Source organism: Nicotiana sylvestris, chromosome 12 (assembly GCF_000393655.2).
Source record: "Nicotiana sylvestris chromosome 12, ASM39365v2, whole genome shotgun sequence".
Lineage (NCBI taxonomy): Eukaryota > Viridiplantae > Streptophyta > Magnoliopsida > Solanales > Solanaceae > Nicotiana > Nicotiana sylvestris.
Window position 1 is genome coordinate 8,653,796 of NC_091068.1, and position 19,637 is coordinate 8,673,432.

Below are 19,637 nucleotides of genomic sequence, written 5' to 3' on the forward strand. Positions count from 1 at the left end.
TAATATATTAAAATAATATATAAAATAATACGTAGTGGGGGACAAGACATAATGGTGGGGAATTAATATATTTGTTTAATATAGTGGGTGACAAAGCATGCGGTAGTGGATAATAAGGGAATTAAATAAAGAAAAGATATGTGTTAGTGGGAATTAATACATTGTTTAATATAGTGGGGACAAAACATTAGGTAGTGGGATTCAAAAGAGGGATGGGTAGAAGATGGTAGGATTTAATTTAAGTGCTTCAAAGTTTGGCTATAAAGAAGGAGAGCTTGACACAAATAAGAGGAGGTTTTCTGAATATTAAGAGATTGGAGGAGGGATTCGGAAATATTGAAGGAGATTCGAAGACGAATTTTTTTTTAAGAGAGTGTGAGAAAATTTTCTGAATATTAAGAGAGATTTGAGAATTTTTCGGAATAGAAAAAAAAACATTCTGGAAATTTAAAGAGAGAGTAGTATACACCGATATACAATCTGCATACACTGGATATACCGAGGGGTTAGAATTTAAGGGTTAAACATTAACTGGTCTATCAATCTAAAAAGGGTTCACTTTGTTTCTGCCTATTGATTGTTGTTGCCGTTTTTGGATTTTCATTTGTTTTGTTCTTTGAGTTTGGTTGGTTATTTGCTACTACTTCACTGGTTATTGCTGGATTTTTGCTTGATTTTAAAATCTGTCACTGGTTTCTCATTGCTGGTTGTTACTGGTTGCGGGGTGTTGCTGTTGTTATATGCTACTGCATTTCTGCTGATCTTCCTCTTCTTTTACTTCCAATATCAGGTACACAACTGACACACTGGTTACTGTAAGCTGAAACATGAAGCATGAATATGAAATGAAGAGTTGAAGTTCTGAATTTATCTTAGTTATATTCTGAATTTTAGTTGTATATATACATTATTTAGCTTCCTCTAATCAGAATCATGTAGTTGTTTAATATATATAATGGAACATCTGACAGTAGCTTAGTGGACGAACTGTCTATGTATTGCCAGTAAAAAAATGGTGTAGCAGCTCTGTTCAGTTAGTTCGTTATTGTTTGATGATTATCATGTCTTAAAAAGCATGTTAGCTGATTTAGACTATTCTTAAACATTCAACAGTTAGCTCATTAAACGAATAGCCCATTTCGAAACTTGTAGGAATATTTTTTAGCTAGATACTATAGGTTAATTTCAGCATGTAAATGGTTTAAGATAAAAATTAGATCGCCAAGTTCTTTAATTTGACAAACTGTGAGCATGCGTAGTATAATGTAACTAGGAAGTAACATGTGAATGAGATGGCACAGGTCTAGTTTTGTGCCATACACGTTGGGCCTGGGCCCACGTTGGCCAACGGGCTGTCCATTTTGTGTTTACATTCTGATTAACAAATTGTGTTCGGAACCCGACTATAACAACTGGTAAGCATGTAAATAAATTAAGACCTTTTCTCTTTCATTTTTAGAGACAAATTTAATAGAAAAAATGTAGGCACTTTAGGATTATCCTTTTAAAATAAACGAGATGAGCCTCGCCCAATAAAACACACAAGTTGCGAGGCCCTCAATAATTTGTTTTAAAATACTTAGACTTCGGGATGGGCCGTTTAGCAAAATTTCACGGCCCTACCCAAAATAATAATACGCTAGTCGCTTTAGGCGCGTATTTAATAAGGTTATCTTCTTAAACTCGGGTGCACATTTATGTGACCCAAATCCAAATCTCAACAGAGTTGAAATGTGCCAACAACCACGGGTGTATTGATGTGATGTGGTTCGAGATGTATTTTTACGATGTTGCAATTCTCGATAAAAATAATAATAATAATAATAAAAGCGGTAAAGAGTTAAAATTCGCATATATGTTCAACATGTATTATATCAGATAATCAAGCCGAATATGACAGTTGAGCGACCGTGCTAGAACCACGGAACTCGGGAATGCCTAACACCTTCTCCCGGGTTAACAGAATTCCTTATCCGAATTTCTGGTGCGCAGACTGTTAAACAGAGTCAATATTTTCCTCGATTCGGGATTAAACTGGTGACTTGGGACACCATAAATCTCCCAAGTGGCGACTCTGAAATAAATAAACAAATCCCCTTTCGATTGTCCTTTAATTGGAAAAACTCCCTTCCGCGTCCCTTTGCGGCGACGAGGGTGAAAAAGGAGGTGTGATAGCTCTGACAACTCTGCTGGGGACTTTACCCAGAACCACTAGTTCAGGGTTAGAAATTCGAGCTTAGAATAATTGTTGTATTTGGCTTTATCGTATGATTGAGTTTAAATGTGCAAAATGATGCTTTTTTACCGTTTTGATATTATTTGAACTGTACATATAAACTGTGCCGAAACCTTGTCTTCTCACCTCCGGGGATGTGCTTACTGGTTGAGACTCCCTATTTTGCTAGTGTCATACCGTGAATTAAAAGAGGCTCGGAAAGTTTCTAAGTCGGCTGGCCTTTTGGTTCCCGGAAAGGAGCTCCTTCCTCAACTCGAGTTGTCCGCTCGGGTACACTATCTAGAACATATACCCAGGTTGAACCTAGAATAACTTGACTTCATGCCGGATCCCTAGTAGGAACGTTTATTTGCATCATGTTGCATTTGACTTAGGGGACTCAACACAGGGGTTGGGTCCGTCTAGGACAAGCAACCTGAAATGAAAAAAGACGATCCTGCTGCATCCTGTTTGTTTTTGCACATTTATTTGCTTCAGATCTGCATGCTGACCGGCTTCTGAAATCAGGAATTTTTGAAAAATTGTGGAAAAAAAATAGCAGTGTAGAAAGATAATTTTGAGTTACCGGCGAACTCTGCCAAAATTTTGTGAAAAAAAAATGTTTTTCTAGTGTAATTTGTTTAAACAAGTCTTGTTGTCAGAATTAGTTTATTGTCGCGGCCCGAACTACGCCGGTTTGATTCTCACTGGATGTGAGATACGTAGGCAGCCCTCATCGGGTCCAACCTCCCCTTTTGCAAAAATAGCCAAAAAATGTCAAAAATTTTAATTTTTCGTCATAGAGTTGGGTGATGTTGTTTTTGTCAGAAATAGCCGAATGTTCCCAAAAAGGACGCCGGAAGGCTGACTTTGCATAAACGGCCACCTTTGGTCATGTTTTTAGGATTTTTGTCGGTTAGCTAACGCAACCTTAAAATCTTCGTCCCCGAGGTGCTGAAAGGCCGCGTTAGCAAAACCCGATCTTTTATTTTATTTTAATTTGAAAAATAATAAGAAAAGGAGTCAGTGGTCAAGAATACCGTTTAGATTTTTTAAGCCGAGCCAGCTTCGGCGGTGTCTTAAACTGTTCTTGCCGAGATAGCCTTAGAGTATCTTTCAGTTGTCAAAAGGCTATTTTCGTAAAAGAACGGACAAGTTTGTGAAGTGTCATAAAATAATCTTTCCGGCCTCAAAATTCATGTGAAATTGGGAAGGGGCCACATTTGCAAAAATAGCCGTTTGGTTAAAATCGGCATATAGAGGCAGGAATCTGTCATTTTATTTTTCTTGAGTTTGTATTTCTTTTGATTAGAGTATGTGGGCCGTTTGACTTTCAAGTCTGTTGTTCGTCTTTAAGTGATTCCAATAATGGTTTATTGTTGTTTACCTTTTATGTGGCAGAACTACGCCCGGTCTGATTCATGCGGGGACATGATACGTAGGCAATCCACATAAGATTTGACCACCATAAAAAAGAAAAAAGAAAAAGAAAAAGGGAGCACAATTACAAGAAGCCGGAATGACACACATAACTGAAACAAATGCATGATAGAAAGGGTTAATTGCCTAGTTGCATTGCATCCTTAATGTGTGTTTTCTTATCTGTTAAAAACCCTAACAGGTTGCTTCCATTTTGTCCTCTTTCAATAATCAGAAAGGTGGTTGGTTGTGATTCTAAAGTAGCGCTTCCCTGCAACACAAAGGCAAAAGACAATGGCAGAGAGCAACAGAACTGAGCGGGTTGGTACCGATGCCCGAAAGTAGTTGGTTGAACAGGACTACGGGTTGGTAGAAGAGGTAAGAATGTTGAGACAGCATGTGGTAGACATGTATCGGGCATGGATGACTGGGAAAGCACCACCCCCACCACCGCCTAGCTGTTTGAACTCTGTCCTTACCCAAGCACCTAACACAATAACGGATGATCCCCCATACTCGCCATATCTACCCGCTTATAACAGCTTTTCTAGCCACCCGAGTAACTCCATCATTCGTCATCCAACTATATTCTCCCAACGCTACTCCCCTCCCCAACGCTACTTCTCTCCACAGGACTCCCAAAAACATGCTTCACTTTCCCAGTACCCAGCTCTGAAAAATGCCTATCCACCCTCACAAGCCTACCGAAAGCCCTCTGGATCAGGTTTCCGGCCCAATCAAGTATTTAAGAATGAGAGGTTGCTGAAAAAAGAAAAGGCTTTCACCCCTGTTGGAGGATCATATGTCGGCTTGTTCCAAAAGCTGAAGCAATTGGACATGTTGAAGCTGATTCATATAAAAATGCCAAACCCTCTGTCAAAGAAGTTTGATTTCTCTCGAAGGTGCGCATATTGCTCAGACGCCCCGGGGCATGACACAGAGAAGTGTTGGAAGCTGAAGAAAGCAATCCAGAAGCTTATTGATGCAGGTGACATTGTCATGCAAAACCCAGATGCAACAGATACTAGCCAAAGTCCGTCGCCTAGTCGTAATGAGATGCATATGTCGAATATGACTTGTTTTGAAAAGGAATATGAGAAGTCTTCTGAGATCCTCGGAGGTCCGCGCGTTGCAGAGTTCTCAGTGCCATCAGAGGTGGCTCTTAAGAACGAGACCGCGAAGGGAACCCAAAAGCAATTTGTTAAGAACAACGAGATGGAAGCTGGTGGAGGTCCCAGTAATGTTGATGCCGAATTCAGTGGCTAAGATGCTGAGCTTGGCAATTGGAAAGACACTCCTTTCTTGGTTGGTCAGGGAGGAGTTTTGGTGGTTCATTTTGTTATCATTTCTGTTGTCCGGGTTATTTGCAGGGTTGTAATCCGGATTTTGTCTTGTGTCAAATCCTCTTATCTTTCCATTTTTGTCATAGTGGTTTGTTTGGTGTTGTCTAGGTTCATTTTAGGTTTGTTCCTAGGTTGTACCCCAGTTGTTTTGCTTGTTTTGTTATACGAATCGTTTCACCGCCTGTCTAACGCAAATTCCGGTCTTATGTTACTTTCAGTCATCTTCTTTGTTTAATTCTTCTATCCTTTTTGTCTTTGTTCAACGCCGATTCTAGTGACATGACATGCGTGCACAGTTTATGCCTAATCTTAAAAGTTAATCATAAAGTCATTGGGAGATGTTTGAGACACTTAAGGGAAATAGGAACAGCTTGAGATCCTTTGAAGCCCGAGCCACGTGAAACTCGGGCAAATAAAACATAAACAAAAACCATAAAAGCAAGTGAGAGTGTTGCCCAACAGTGCTTTAAAAATGATAAATGAAAAGGCGAATGTGTGGATATGGTTATCAAGTCCGGCACAATCAGAAGATGTAGCGAATATTTAATGGGTTTGTTTGTGTTTGGCATGTTTTGAAGATTGGAATGACGAAGGCATTTTATTCTGCTATCTAAACACTTTATCCTTCGTCAACCCTTTTGAGCCTTATTGGTTTTCTTTCGTACCCCTCGTTCGGAATCAGTAGCAAAGATTAGAAAACACAAGCATGGAAGATAAAGAAAAAGAAAAAAAAACAACAGAAACAACAAAACAACAAAAGAGAAATGAGAAAGAGAAACAAAAGAAAAGAAAATAATAAATAAATGAAAGAAAAAAAAGAGGAATTGGGAACTACGTTTGACCTGATTCCTCAAAGAGGATACGTAGGCGCTTCACGGCTCAGTCATAGTGTGCATAGTGTGCATAGTGTAACAAAAATAAAAATCCCCAAGCAAGAAACTGGGGCAGAAGTTGTGTTTGATGTAAAGAAATCTGGTTCTGAAAGTTGTAAATTTTGAACCCAAATTGATTCGTTTTGAGCCGCTAACACCCTTTCTTTCTAGCCCTATCCAAAACCCCACGTTACGGTCCACAGAAAGACCTTTTGACCAGTCTTCGAAAGATGTCGAGTCATGCAAATGGAAGTCGAGAATAACACTCTGATCCCCGATAGAAAAACCAAAATGAGAGAGTCTTATCGGTGGAAACCTTCACATGCACCTTGAGGCGGCTATAAGTTGAGAGAGAAAACCAAAATGAGAGAGGCTTGATAGTGAAAACCCTTCGAGCACTACAAGTCGAATAAAGATTGAGAATCATATAGGAAAGCACCAGACGAAGATTGTGAGAGGCGATTAACGACGGAGGATAGGTCACATGTGCATGTTATGGCCAATAGAGTCGATATCCACATCTGATAGGTTTTACTTAGTAGTTTTCTTATTAGAGAGTCATCTCTTTCTTTTTGCCTTTTACTCTGTTCCTTTTACCTTTGCCATTTCCTCTTCTTGAGTCTCTTTGGTCAGAACAAGTGAGAAATGATTTCAAAATTTGCCATCAGCTTTCCAATTATGCAAGACGAGATCTGACTAGTACGTCAAAGTGGTATAAGTCAGGAAAAAACAAGCGCAATGAGCTGGTAATAGTCAACGTGCTTTGAGGTTCGCGCAAAATACCCAAGATTGGTCCATATTCAATTCAGGGACAGTGCAACAAAAAGAGGCCAGGGGGATTGAACCGAGGGTATATTCGATGATGAGATTGACAAAAGGATGAACCAGTGTCACGAAGGATATCCCCAGTAGAAATCGAGGGTTATAAGGCCAAGGCCAGCGGAAAATCAAGAAAGAATAACGCGGAAAGCAATGGACATAATTGGGAAATTCATAGGAGACTCAAAGGCTGGGGAAATGCCAGTTCACGGACAGTACCGCAAAAGAAGATATTGGGTCGGCACCGAGAAAAGGTATTTCAGTAACACAGACGAGGGAATGAGTGGTTAATCAATGAACGAACATGCAAGATCTTCAAGTGAAATCAGCTGGCATGAAAATACATGAGGTCAGATAAGGAGACTAGGAAAATGGTTAAGAGGTTTGTGAATAAGGAATCGTCAAGAAGGTCCGAAGGTATCAACCCAGTTCAAGATGGTCAGACAACGCATAGATGGGAAAATGGTTGATAGCATCCCAGCAGAAGTATCGCAACCAACCACCATGTTTAAACTCACAAGTTTTCTTTGTTTGAAACAAGGATGGAAGCTATGTTCATATCAAAGCTGGGAAGGTTGAAATTTTCAGGTGTCATGCCCCAATTCTGCTTACGCAAAGGCTATTGAGAAGATCAAACATCACCACTAGGAAAAACATTTCCAAGTCTGGGTTTTCAAGTTATATTTTGTTGTAGGAGACGCACTTCCTCCTAAGTTTATTTTACCCATAGGAGACGCACTTCCTCCTAAGTTTATTTTTACCCATAGGAGACGCACTTCCTCCTAAGTTTATTTTACCCATAGGAGACGCACTTCCTCCTAAGTTTATTTTTACCCATAGGAGACGCACTTCCTCCTAAGTTTATTTTTACCCATAGGAGACGCACTTCCTCCTAAGTTTATTTTTACCCATAGGAGACGCACTTCCTCCTAAGTTTATATTACCCATAGGAGACGCACTTCCTCCTAAGTTTATTTTTACTCATAGGAGACGCACTTCCTCCTAAGTTTATTTTTACCCATAGGAGACGCACTTCCTCCTAAGTTTATTTTTACCCATAGGAGACGCACTTCCTCCTAAGTTTATTTTTACCCATAGGAGATGCACTTCCTCCTAAGTTTATTTTACCCATAGGAGACGCACTTCCTCCTAAGTTTATTTTACCCATAGGAGACGCACTTCCTCCTAAGTTTAATTTACCCATAGGAGACGCACTTCCTCCTAAGTTTATTTTTACCCATAGGAGACGCACTTCCTCCTAAGTTTATTTTTACCCATAGGAGATGCACTTCCTCCTAAGTTTATTTTACCCATAGGAGACGCACTTCCTCCTAAGTTTATTTTTACCCATAGGAGACGCACTTCCTCCTAAGTTTATTTTTACCCATAGGAGACGCACTTCCTCCTAAGTTTATTTTTACCCATAGGAGACACACTTCCTCCTAAGTTTATTTTTACCCATAGGAGATGCACTTCCTCCTAAGTTTATTTTACCCATAGGAGACACACTTCCTCCTAAGTTTGTTTTTACCCATAGAAGACGCACTTCCTCCTAAGTTTATTTTTACCCATAGGAGACGCACTTCCTAAATCAATAGTTCAGTCATAGGAGACGCACTTCCAGGTTGAGTCATTGAAGTTTCACCCATAGGAAATGCACTTCCTGGTCTTGGTCATTTAAATTCACCCTTAGGAAACACATTTCCTAGTCTTGACCATTTAAATTCATCTTTAGGAGACGCATTTCTTAAGTTTGGTTCATTCAGGTTTTAGGATAGCAGACGCATCTGCTAGTCAGAGTTTTTGGTTTTACTCATAGGAGACGCACATCCTAGCCTATTCATTAGTTTACTCTCACCATTGCATCAATAATATTAGTGGTTTACAATATTGCTAACAATTCACAAATCTTCCTAGTGTAAACTGGGGCAGAAAATTTCCTTTGTTTTGTCTATTTTGTAGCAGTCAGGAGCCCCCTGAAGAACGGAATGGCGCTTTATTTTCGAAGTTGTTGTTGAGGTCAGGAGCCCCTCCTGAAGAACAGAATGGCAATTTATCTTTCAAAGTTGTTGAAATCTCGACCGCCTGAAGAAAGGATTGGCGATTTATTTTCGAAGTTGTAGTTGAGGTCAGGAGCCCCCCCCTAAAGAACAGAATGACGATTTATTTTTCGAAGTTGTTGAAATCTCGCCCGCCTGAAGAAAGGAATGGTGATTTATTTTCAAAGTTGTGATTGAGGTCAGGAGCCGCCCCAGAAGAACAGAATGTCGATTTATTTTTCAAAGTTGTTGTTGAGGTCAGGAGCCACCCCTAAAGAATAGAATGGGGATTTATTTTTCGAAGTTGTTGAGGTCAGGAGCCCCCCTGAAGAACAGAATGACGATTTATTTTCGAAGTTGTTGTTGAGGTCAGGATCCCCCCTGAAGAACAGAATGACGATTTATTTTTCAAAATTGTTGAAATCTCCCCCGCCTGAAGACAGAATGGCGATTTATTTTCGAAGTTGTTGTTGAGGTCAGGAGCCCCCCCTGAAGAACAGAATGACGATTTATTTTTCGAAGTTGTTGAAATCTCGCCCGCCTGAAGAAAGGAATGGCGATTTATTTTCAAAGTTGTGATTGAGGTCAGGAGCCCCCCCTGAAGAACAGAATGTCGATTTATTTTTCGAAATTGTTGTTGAGGTCAGGAGCCCCCCTGAAGAACAGAATGACGATTTATTTTTCGAAGTTGTTGAGGTCAGGAGCCCCCCTGAAGAACGGAATGGCGCTTTATTTTCGAAGTTGTTGTTGAGGTCAGGAGCCCCCCTGAAGAACAGAATGGCGATTTATTTTTCGAAATTGTTGAAATCTCGCCCGCCTGAAGCAAGGAATGGCGATTTATTTTTCGAAGTTGTTGTTGAGGTCAGGAGCTCCCCTGAAGAATAGAATGACGATTTATTTTTTGAAGTTGCTGTTGAGGTCAGGAGCCCCCCATGAAGAACGGAATGACGATTTATTTTTTGAAGTTGTTGTTGAGGTCAGGAGCCCCCCCTAAAGAACAGAATGACGATTTATTTTTCGAAGTTGTTGAAATATCACCCGCCTGAAGAAAGGAATGGCGTTTTATTTTCAAAGTTGTGATTGAGGTCAGGAGCCCCCCCTGAAGAACAGAATGGCGATTTATTTTTCGAAGTTGTTGTTGAGGTCAGAAGCCCCCCCCCCCTGAAGAACTGAATGGCGATTTATTTTTCAAAGTTGTTGGTTGAGGTTAGGAGCCCGCCCATATAACAGAGGAATACATTTCAGTCTTTAAATTTCAAGTCCAGAAGTTGGGAGACCACCCATATAATAGAGGAATACATTTCAGTCTTTACATTTTAAGTTGAAGAAGTTGGGAGCTCGCCCATATAACAGAGGAATACATTTCAGTCTTTACATTCTAAGTTGAAGAAGTTGGGAGCCCGCCCATATAACAGAGGAATACATTTCAGTCTTCACATTTTAAGTTTAGAAGTTGGGAGCCCGCCCATATAATAGAAGAATACATGGAAGTTTGAAGTCAGTAAAGCGGAGGAATACAACCAAAATCCCCAGCAGGAAACAACAAGAATCCCCAGCAGAGGAAGGAAGTCCAAGACTCGATGGAAAAATAATGCGAAGCTCCCGAGAAGGACATAAGCAGCTCGAGATCGGCAGTCAAGGGAGAATACAAGACAAATCAGAGGTAAAGAATTGCTAGATGAGTCACCGAGACATCAAAGCAACAAGAGCATGGCTGAAGATCTAGATAAGATTTTGTAATTCATAGACTATAGTTTAGTCTAGCTTCTTGTTTTCTTTCAGCATGGTGTAATAAGGAGGTCAGCAAGCAGTAATAACAACATGCAACAGCAGTAACATTGCAGTCCCATGGTAGTCCCAGCTACCAAAACTTCCCGAACTACATTAACTTGATTCCCTTCTAGCCAGGGATATGTAGGAAACCTTTGAAGCAAAGGTTCGGTTAAATCTTTCAAAAAATTACTTCACACGGAGTACTCGGATGGGCAAAAATCGCTCGTATCTGCTCACTTTATCTTTGCACGAAAACTCTTTGTTATTTCGGACAAAGAGGGGCAGCTGTAAGCACGTGATTTTTACCCTATGTAAGAATTACTCCTAAAAATTCAAAATAAAATAATTTTCCTTTTTGTGCAATTTTGAGAATTTTCGTGGCATTTTTGGATAATTATTGGTATTTGTCTGTGCATATTTATTTGTTAAATTAATAAAAATACAAAAATATGTCGCATTTGCATTTAGGATTTAATTCTACAATTAGTAGCAATTAAGTTTGTTTTTACAAGAACAAAAAAATCATAAAAATAATGTACGTTGCATTTTTAGCATTTAATGTCCAAATTGTGTGATTTTATCGTAATTGTTATTTAATTGTATGTTAATTGTTATTTAGAGTTAATTTGCACTTTTATAAATTAATTTAGTTCTATAGGATAATTTAGGATTTTTAGAATTTAGTTTTAGTTTAAGAAAAAATAAAAGAAGAAAAAAAGCAATAAAAGAAGAAGAAAATCGGATTGGGCCACCTTTTAATTTAAATCAACCATGCCCAAACCAAATAACCCCCATCGAGTCGACCCGGCCCAGTCTGCCCCATAACCCAAACAAATCCCAACCCCCCTTCTTCTATTTTTTCATTTTTTATTTTGAAAACCCTAACCTAAAGCCACCCGCACCACCCTCTCTTCTTCTTCTCCAAACCAACCCCCAGCTCCAACGCCCCCCTCCCATGGCTGCCCCTTCCCCTTCACGTCGTCACCTCCATCCTCACGTCCAAACGACCCCTCCAGTCGCGAAAAAAAAAACCAGTCGACCCCCCGTCCGCCATTGACGAGCAACAGCGCTGCTGCGTCGACCCCCAGCTTCACTTGTTGATTCTTCTTCTTCATCTCATGCTGCTGCTTCGACGTCCAGCAGCAACCACGACTGTTGTGTCTTCTTCTTCGCCAGCTAGCAGCCCTCCAATCACCGGAAAAACCATCGCTAAACTAGAAGCCCTCACGTCCGTCGATCTCCAGCTCCAGCTTCCATGTCCATGGCTGCCTTCTCCTTCATCCAGTCGCGAGCTCCGACCAGCAGGTCCTCCCTACGATCAGCTGCTCAACACACACACATACAACATCACGTCCAAACAACCATAGTTGTCTCGTCGTTCTTCAGGTTCAATCCGTCGAGGTTGTCGTTTGTCGTTCTGAGTTCGTCGAGGTTAAAAGAGAAGGTGGGTTTTCGTTGAGTCGAGATCCGGTACGTCGAGGTTGTTGTCCGAGTTTCTGTTTCGTTGCGGTCATTTTCGGTTAGTTGGTTTAAGTTTCATTTCTGTCCGTATTTTGTTTGATATTCTCGGATCTGAAATCAGTATATGTTTGATTCTTTTCTTGTTCGTTGTTTATCATTTCTTGATAATTTCCTCAGTTTGTTTTTATTCATTTGTTCTTGTTTAGTTTAATATAGAAGTGTGTTGGTTGTAATGTTGTTAGATTTAATTTGAAGTTCAATCGATTATTGAGTTTAGTGATTTCAATCTACTTGTTTGTTATGTTCAATTTGTTACTGTTATTGAATCGGAAAGTATGTTTGTTGTTAAAAATATTGTTCAGTCAAAATGATTTCAGTTGTTTCTTTATTGTTCATCATATGGTTTGGTTCCTTGAATCCTTAGTCTTTGTTTTGATGATATTTGACATAATCTGAGTTTCTAACTTAAATTTGTTGATGAAATTTATTTAGGAATTGGTTATAGCTGATGGGGGTAGAATGGTAAATTGCAGTATTTTCAGGGGTAGAATGGTAATTTCAGTAATTTCAGAGGGGGTATTCTTGGAATTTAAAATTTGAACAATTATTTAATTTAAGTGTTCTGTCCACTAAGCGCTAATATATTAAAATAATATATAAAATAATACGTAGTGGGGGACAAGACATAATAGTGGAGAATTAATATATTTGTTTAATATAGTGGGGGACAAAGCATGCGGTAGTGGAGAATAAGGGAATTAAATAAAGAAAAGATATGTGTTAGTGGGAATTAATATATTGTTTAATATAGTGGGGGACAAAACATTAGGTAGTGGGATTCAAAAGGAGGATGGGTAGAAGATGGTGGGATTTAATTTAAGTGCTTCAAAGTTTGGCTATAAAGAAGGAGAGCTTGACACAAATAAGAGGAGGTTTTCTGAATATTAAGAGATTGGAGGAGGGATTCGGAAATATTGAAGGAGATTCAAAGACGGATTTTTTTTTGAAGAGAGTGTGAGAAAATTTTCTGAATATTAAGAGAGATTTGAGAATTTTTCGGAATAGAAAAAAAAACATTCTGGAAATTTAAAGAGAGAGTAGTATACACTCGATATATAATCTGCATACACTGGATATACAGAGGGGTCAGAATTTAAGGGTTAAACATTAACTGGTCTTTCAATCTAAAAAAGGGTTCACTTTGTTTCTGCCCATTGATTGTTGTTGGTGTTTTTGGATTTTCATTTGTTTTGTTCTTTGAGTTTGGTTGGTTATTTGCTACTACTTCACTGGTTATTGCTGGATTTTTGCTTGATTTTAAAATTTGTCATTGGTTTCTCGTTGCTGGTTGTTACTGGTTGCGGGGTGTTGCTATTATTATATGCTACTGCATTTCTGCTGATCTTCCTCTTCTTTTACTTCCAATATCAGGTACACAACTGACACGCTGGTTACTGTAAGCTGAAACATGAAGCATGAATATGAAATGAAGAGTTGAAGTTCTGAATTTATCTTAGTTATATTCTGAATTTTAGTTGTATATATACATTATTTAGCTTCCTCTAATCAGAATCATGTAGTTGTTTAATATATATAATGGAACATCTGACAGTAGCTTAGTGGACGAACTGTCTATGTATTGCTAGTAAAAAAAATGGTGTAGCAGCTCTGTTCAGTTAGTTCGTTATTGTTTGATGATTATCATGTCTCAAAAAGCATGTTAGCTGATTTAGACTATTCTTAAACATTCAACAGTTAGCTCATTAAACGAATAGCCCGTTTCGGAACTTGTAGGAATATTGTTTAGCTAGATACTATTGGTTAATTCCAGCATGTAAATGGTTTAGAATAAAAATTAGATTGCCAAGTTCTTTAATTTGACAAACTGTGAGCATGCGTAGTATAATGTAACTAGGAAGTAACATGTGAATGAGATGACCCAGGTCCAGTTTTGTGCCATACACGTTGGGCCTGGGCCCACGTTGGCCAACGGGCTGTCCATTTTGTGTTTACATTCTGATTTAACAAATTGCGTTCGGAACCAGACTATAACAACTCGTAAGCATGTAAATAAATTAAGACCTTTTCTCTTTCATTTTTAGAGACAAATTTAATAGAAAAAATGTAGGCACTTTAGGATTATCCTTTTAAAATAAACGAGATGAGCCTCGCCCAATAAAACACACAAGCTGCGGGGCCCTCAATAATTTGTTTTAAAATACTTAGACTTCGGGATGGTCCGTTTAGCAAAATTTCACGGCCCTACCCAAAATAATAATACGCTAGTCGCTTTAGGCGCGTATTTAATAAGGTTATCTTCTTAAACTCGGGTGCACATTTATGTGACCCAAATCCAAATCTCAACAGAGTTGAAATGTGCCAACAACCACGGGTGCATTGATGTGACGTGGTTCGAGATGTATTTTCACGATGTTGCAATTCTCGATAAAAATATTAATAATAATAAAAGCGGTAAAGAGTTAAAATTCGCACATATGTTCAACATGTATTATATCAGATAATCAAGCCGAATATGACAGTTGAGCGACCGTGCTAGAACCACGGAACTTGGAAATGCCTAACACCTTCTCCCGGGTTAACAGAATTCCTTATCCGGATTTCTGGTGCGCAAACTGTTAAACAGAGTCAATATTTTCCTCGATTCGGGATTAAACTGGTGACTTGGGACACCATAAATCTCCCAAGTGGCGACTCTGAAATAAATAAACAAATCCCCTTTCGATTGTCCTTTAATTGGAAAAACTCCCTTCCTCGTCCCTTTGCGGCGGCGCGGGTGAAAAAGGAGGTGTGACAAAGTTGTCTTGTCAATATCATGATATTTAACACGCAAAATATAGCGCCATTAGATAGTACGTTATGTGTGTCTTGTCTCGCCTATAAATAACGGGCTCATTGTAATTATTTTGTGTGCTCAAAATTTACTAAAAACAAATATTTCATTAAAAGTAAGTTTTTTTTTTACTAAAAGCAAATATTTCACAAATGGCTCAACCTCTTCGTCCACCAAAGTGCAACTGTGGAAAAGCATGCTTGATGCAAAATTGTTGGGATGGTGGTAAAGTTGGACGCCGCTAGTGGTACTGTATGAACCAGTTTTACAAGGTTCCCGGCGAACCTATTTGTGATTTTCAGGAATGAGTTGATGAACCATGTTATCAGGAATGTTATAGAGAACAACTGCAGTTTCTTTATAATACGTGTTTAAGACAACGAGAACATGAAAAAGAAAGAAATACAATTATTGCAGACTTGAGGGCGAAACTGAAAGAGGTGGGAGAAGAAAAATGGAAAACACAATGGAATTGTGAAGCACAAAAGGAACGTAAAAAAAAATATAAACTGGAACTTGTGGAGGTGAAGGTGAAACTGAAAGAGGTAGAAGAAGAAAAAGAACAACTGGAAGAACGATTTAAGTGGTTGGAGCGGAGAATAAATGGCAACAGGGGCTAAACAGGCCATGTATGTGTTTAGTGTATTTTTCATATTTCATGTATTTTGATTGTGTTGGCCTGCTATGTTTATGTTTGTGTTGTAATAATGTTTTCCTTGTTTGTTGTACTAAATTTTATTTTAATTGAAGTAGAAGTTAAGTTTAAGTGCTTGTGTTGTACTAAATTTTATTTTAATTGAAGTGGAAGTTAAGTTTAAGTGCTTGTATTGTTCTAAATTTTATTTTATGAAACTATCAAACGAATGGAGAACTAAAAAAGGTAATGGGCATATTCGATTAAATATTGTTGTTAATGTATACAAAAATATTGTTTACACGATGTCAATGTGTCCCGCATCCGGTGTGTCTCAATGCAGTCGTTGGCCTGAGGCGCATCCCCTCCCTCCCGGGTACGCTATCAGGATCATCATCATCAAGTCGTCTCCTTATAGCTGGATGCGGCGCAGGATGACATGTATCTGTGGTGTTGTCAGCTCCAGTAGAAGGCTACATAATAATATGAAACTTAGTATAGAAAACTACATAGCAATTCACAACAATTTATATTGTGTTACCATCATCGTGTCTAGATCTTGAGTGTAGTCATTTGTCGCTACATCGCATGAAGCCTTAAAAAGAAAATTAATAAAGTTAAAGAAAATAAATAAGTTACAGTTAAAACAAATTAAAATTCAATACTAATAAACTCGTACATGCGCATGTGATGTGGAGCCATAACTCAGTCGGCGCCCACTATAAAAATTTCGAGTCGGTCGATCCTCAACAGTGGTGGACGGTCCTGGGAAGTATCTACCCCAATCCACTCCTTGAATATCCAAGCCCGTGATCAATAATTGACCCGATGGGGTCACCTGCGATGGCATTGGAGAGTGATAAATTCCAAGGCTGTAAGACGGCATGTCCGTCTCATGCATGCCACCTGCCATATCAGCAGCAACATCAGTAGCAGGAGCCTCAACGCCCCCTTGTTGGGGACCACCTCCTCTCCACCCACGACCACGTCGTCTGGCACCACCAGCTCGTCGGGCACCACCAATTTGTGGGATACCACGACCTCGATGGTACTACGCTGGGTCCATATAATCAGTTTCGTGTGCCAAACGGTGATCCGATCGGGCTCGCTGCAGTGTCTGGGCAGCCACATCCATGAATCGACGACTATACTCCTACATGGCCACATGATCGTGGACATAACTCTGCATCTGCTGCCCCATATGATAGACGGTATGCAATCCAATCGCCTCCACAAAGTAAAAAATATAAACTACATATTTGACACTAAATTACAGGTATATAATTAATAATAACAGAAAACATACCAGGGCCTCGTGTCTCCCGGCATATGGGACGTACCGACCGTGTGCCTGATGAACTGGGTTCCCGATAAAAAGTCAGAAAACAGTGCGGTACCATGCCATATAACGTTGAATAGGAAAGTGTTGCGGAGGTGGGGTCAAGTCCCCTCGCCTGTCCCAAGTACTCAGTTAAGCCATGCCATAAATGTGTCGTCCGCCCTGGACCGATCATCCCTATCATAATGTAAAGCATGCCATGCAGGCGGAGTCGGTATAGGCTGCGGCAGGCCAAACTAGCGAAATACCCGCTCGGAGGCATAATGCTCGACAATATCGAGGCATATGAGCGGGACAGAAGCCCTTCAAATATGTCGGCCGAACGTGCAATACGCTGGCAGGGTACCTATCACCTCATCGCTATACGACGTCCAGATGAACTATCAAATAAGAACACAAAAAGTTAGTATGTGCAACACTAAGTTAATCTATAACAGGTAAGTTTAGTTAGATATTCATCTGTGCGTCATCCAGCAGATCCAACACATCTTTGTAGAGGGGGAGATTATGATGGGCATCATACTCTCTTGCAAGAGTACGACGCATAACCCACCTACAAGCTAGAGGGAGTTGCGGAATTTCTACATTAGCCGGTAGCTGTGGTAGAGGTGGCTGAAACTGCAGAAATCGCTCCATTAGCCGGTAGCTGTGGGCAAATGGAAAGTGTGCGTCTCCGGTCGCCACCGCTCAATCAAGGTCGTGATCAAAGCATAGTCGAGCTGTATCCGGCCAATCCTAATAATCCTATATAATCCCATCTCATCCAGGTAATGGACCACGCGGGGATGTAGAACGCGGGGAGGACGCAAAAACTCCCACAATAGATCCACTCTCCTAGCCCGGAAAGTCTGCGTAAGCAACTGTCCGTCCCATATATACTCGGATCTATGTTGGGGCTGTAGGGCTAATAGATCCAACGTCCGAGGGTCGGGATGTATAGTCGCGTCCATGTCGAGAACTGTAAATTCATATTTTTTAATAACTTAATTGTACAAATTATATATATATATATATATATGGGTTCAGGGCTCGAGATTTTGAGGACCAGTGACACCAAACTATCATTAATAATTATGTGTTTTTATTATAATTTAAATTCATATTTTTTAATAACTTAATTGTACAAATTATATATATATATGGGTTCAGGGCTCGATATTTTGAGGACCAGTGACACCAAACTATCATTAATAATTATGTGTTTTTATTATAATTTAAATTCATATTTTTTAATAACTTAATTGTACAAATTATATATATATATATATATGGGTTCAGGGCTCGATATTTTGAGGACCAGTGACACCAAACTATCATTAATAATTATGTGTTTTTATTATAATTTAAATTCATATTTTTTAATAACTTAATTTTACAAATTATATATATATGGGTTTTTACAATTATTAACTTAATTGTACAGAGTTTGCATTTTCAACAACCAGTACGAGATACTTAAACAAAAGGAATTCTAAACTAAATTACTACACATTACTACACTACAAGGCTCTAAATTTTACTACGCTAAAAGGGTCTACGTTTTACTAACTAAAAAGGTCTAGACTACGCTAAAAAATAATCTAAACTAACCATAAACAACAAATCAATTTAATTGCAAATAAAACACAAAACGGTATGAAAACATATATATATAAATCAGGATATTAACAGACAAATTTATTTTACAAATTTATATTTTTTTAGAAAATACTAATATTAAATCCAGATAAATTTAACATGCTAGTTTCGAAAAAAACACAAACCGAAATAGAACACATACAAATCAAATAATATGCATTATTATAAATGTTTCAACTTAAAATAAATCGAAATACCTCGATTTAGAATTGTCGGAAAACAAAAAGATAGAAATTTTGACTCCGGAAGTGTGAATCAACAATAACACGAAGTTCTCCTCGAATGTGGGACCTACGTTCTTCGAGTTTTATGTGTCGGGGGGACCCATATTTTTTTTAAAAAAAAAACGGGCAGAATGGGTGGGGGACCAAGAAGAGGGGAAGGTTAAAATATAATGGTGGATGGATGAATTGGAGAAGAAGACGGAAGGGTTGTAAAATATCTATGTATAGCGCCACAATACCTGGCGCTATACATTAATGATCTATGTATAACGCCAGGTATTGTGGCGCTATACCTGTCCATGTCAGATTTTACAGTATAGCGCCACAATACCTGGCGCTATACAGTAACGGTGCCGTTACTGTTAATGTATATCGTCAGGTAATGTGGCGTTACATATAAAAATATAATTTTTTTTTACCACCTATTTGTGTTGTTTGAGTCCAAAAGAACCACATTTTGGTTCCGGCCTCTTAGAAACTTCTCCCTCCTAACAAAACTAAATTACACTAGTTGTTTTTTCAAGAAAATCTTGTAAAGTAGACACAAAGCTCATCTACACCCATTTACCTTGATACAGATTAAAGAACAACCAATTACATTGAAACAAATTTTAAAACAACATTAAGATATCTGGTTTGGTGAATTTTTGTCACGGAGACAATTGCTGTAGTTTGTTTTCAAAGTTATATTCAGAAGGATTCAATTTTTATTCCGTAACATAAGTAAAATTATCTGCAGGCAAAAGAGAAATTTACCTAAAAGACATAATGCATATGCAAATCATATATAATTTCTGACATACATGGAAGAATTCTGGCGACAAATTAAGCAGAAGAAGAGGAATGTAATTTAGAGCCACCAAATTTTGGTCACCAAAAACTACAGAAAAAATGAACAGACCTAGCCTCCTAGGAAACCTCTTATTAAAATAGATAGAGCGATATTGAGTCAGATTAGAGGAAAGAATAACAATCACTGAAAAATAATAATTGCCTGAATTGTGAATATT